The 3,068-nt window shown below is 47.1% G+C and overlaps 1 long non-coding RNA gene across 1 annotated transcript; it reads right to left on the reverse strand.

The window, feature by feature from the left end:
* Positions 1–1,826: 1,826 nt before the first annotated feature.
* Positions 1,827–2,757, reverse strand: LOC144704598 (uncharacterized). The gene is made up of 2 exons (XR_013581852.1): positions 2,608–2,757; positions 1,827–2,532 (listed from the first exon to the last, which is right to left on the reverse strand). It is a non-coding gene; the product is annotated as an uncharacterized LOC144704598 (long non-coding RNA).
* Positions 2,758–3,068: the final 311 nt, after the last annotated feature.

Here is a 3,068-nt window from a genome sequence, read left to right on the forward strand (position 1 = left end):
AGGCCTTCTAACGGATGTACAAGTGGTGACGTACTAGTGTCTCCAGCGGGGCATGGAGTTTGTGATGTGCACGTGGCAGCGTTCCGGTCAGCGGAGCCTTCTAACCGATTGAAACAGCGAAAGACAGCTTTTCAATTTAACGACGATCGCGGTAATCCATGGCGCAAGCATCATAGCCCGTCACAAAGGATCAAGCAATCACTTTTGGGCCCATGGAAGTGGGGAGAATTTGGTTGACCTAATTTTTAGCTTCAAAGAAATTTAGCCTACTTTCGGTTAACTATACCACTACAGTACCGTATCGCGTATCGCGCGGTGCTGCTCATGCGGTGCCGCTCGCGTATCGCGTGCTTTCGTCATCATCTGAGAGAGGGAAACCAGACAGCTGATGCCCGCGCCAACCATGCGGCACACGCTCGCACCCACTCCACTCTTTTCTATTCCTGGCAGGAGCTTCCGCCCATGGCCCGAGGATGTCATCGGCTCATCGTCTTGGCTTGCCCTCCCTCCGCACACGCTGCCTCCTCGCGACGCCAGGCCCGCGGGATTGGAGGATCGCCTGGAGCGCTGGTGTGCGAGGCGTGGACCGTGCCCGCCTCGACTAGAGCGTCACTCCGCCCACTCCAAGCACACATGACGACGACGACGAAGAACCACCCCGACTAGAGCGCCACCAAGCGCTACAATGACCTCGTGGAACCGCTCCGAAGAAACGACGACGAACACACTTCCTCGAGCGTCCGCAAGGTATCACTCATGTATCTTTTCTTTTCCCTAACTATGGGCGTGGACGAGTGGGATCTGAATGTAATTGGGATATATATACTTGATCCACGCCCATAAACATTGAAAAACACTACACTTTATAAATAAAAACCCCCGGGTGGCATCCAGGGCACGGCTGGATCGGACTACGGGCACAACCCTAGGGTTGGACGTACCTGGCACCGTGATTTTTGCCAAAAAAAAATAAAAAAATACCACTACATCTGTAAAATCAACATAACTGCTTAATTGCCAAAACTTCTGTGTTTCAGAAAGAATAAGTAATTGACTATCGTTTGGCAAAAACGCAAGGTTTGTACGTATTTCGGTTAACCTGTTTGAGTCTTTAAACGGGTGACAGGTCATGGGAGCCGCGGGCGATGGAAATAAACAGATTACCGCTCCATCGGGGAACGATGATGGTGACATATCGTGGGATATGCCGGCAATGCGCTATTAAATGGGCTGTTCAACCTCTATAAGTAAAACCTCTGGGCAATCACGAAGTCGTAGCCTGATATCATTGTGATCTTTCATCATTCTTATCATTTCTACCGATCGGCGGCACACAACAGCAATCGTTCGTATCCACTTCATCACTCATTCTACCCATGGACACTATTTTCGAAGGAAGTTTTTTACAAGACCAGCGGCGACAGCGGGCAATACAAACCTCTTCTGCTGTGTATCAGTATCAATTGGAGCAGCTGCAAAGGATCAACGCGCTAGGACATAGCTATTTATCCGCCGTTCCCAGCGCACGAAACGAAGCAAAACATTATCGTGGAGTGAGACAACGCCGTTCCGGAAAGTGGGTCGCCGAGATCAGACTGCCACAGAATAGAATGAGGGTTTGGCTTGGGACTTACGAATCTGCGGAAGCTGCTGCCTACGCCTATGATTACGCCTCATCTAATATCCGTAAGGAGTACGCAAAGCTTAATTTTCCTGAGCTCCAGGGCGGAGCAAGTGGCACATCAACAGGTAATTTGCAGGCTGTTACATCCTCTGTCGACGCCAAAATTAAGGTCGTTTACAAGAAACTTAACAGGCAAAGGCAGAAAAAAACGAAGGCAGCGAACGATTCGTATGAGTACTCTAGTAATGAAGTTTATAGCAACGTACATACGAAAGAGAAAGAGGAGGCCATGGATGTTGAAGTGAGCACCGCATGCGTCAGCCATTTCTCCAGCCACATAGGCTCGCCTTCTTATTCTTCTCCTTGTTCTAGTTATTCCTATACTTCCTCCATCGACGAGGATAGAGCGATGAACCTGAGTTTATTGCTGCGAGAGACCGACGAGGAATGCTCCTTAGCCATGATGCCCTGCTTCGATCCGGAGCTAATATGGCAAGCGCTCACAAATTGATCTCACAATTGTCATCTCACGTTTTGATGCGGTGAGGAAAAGCATCTCCGCAGATCACATGTACGATATATTTCCCCTGACTGAGTGAGTGAAAACGAGCATCAATTTTATTTTTTACCTACCCCTAATTTTACTTCGACATGGTGCAATCGCAAAATGCTTACGCCTTAATTGGACACATTTTCAATGTGTATATCAGTCACGATTTATACACAAAAAATATCCACGTTATAGAGATTAAAAAACTTTAGATATTAGCCTGAATAAATCTGACAGAATCCATCACAAATCCCAGAAGATGTAGTAAATTGCACCTGGCCAATCTAGTACCTCTCTGCGGATAGAGTCGTCCAACAAGTTGCAGTAAATTTACGACCTTGAGCTGTTTCCTTGGACTCTTCAGTCATAATAAAAGAGAGAATTAGAAAGCAGGACGTGTGATGGGGTTTGTGAATGATTTGCAGATGGTTACTTGTTGAAGACGTGAAGTGGGACAGTTGCCTCACGAGATGAAGGAAGACATACCCTAAGGTTAGACCTTCTGAACGGGGGAATGTGATTGGAAACTATAAGGAAAACACTACCAAAGTTGTAAAAATCCGTCTTGTTGAAAAATCCGTCAATGTGGGGATCGTCTGATGGTCAATTGGGGTCACAAGCAAACGTATTTAAAACGCTAAGTTTATTGCTCCTATGCTTTAACACAACAGCCGTCACACATTTTCCTTCGTGGATCGGTTGCCGCCTTCAAGCTACAACCGACCCGTGTCGGCCGGTGGGTGTAAAAGCAAGATCTCGGAAAAAAGGTTTCCACCTTTTCATTCTCGACCCTTATGCTTGGCGTAAATTTTACTCTTCTAGTTCCCTGTCAAAAAATGTATTATGCTTGGCCTAACACGACTGATGACTACTCTGGGGGGGTGTAAATAGAAT

The sequence above is a fragment of the Wolffia australiana genome, chromosome 6 (genome assembly GCF_029677425.1).
Source record: "Wolffia australiana isolate 7733 chromosome 6, ASM2967742v1".
Lineage (NCBI taxonomy): Eukaryota > Viridiplantae > Streptophyta > Magnoliopsida > Alismatales > Araceae > Wolffia > Wolffia australiana.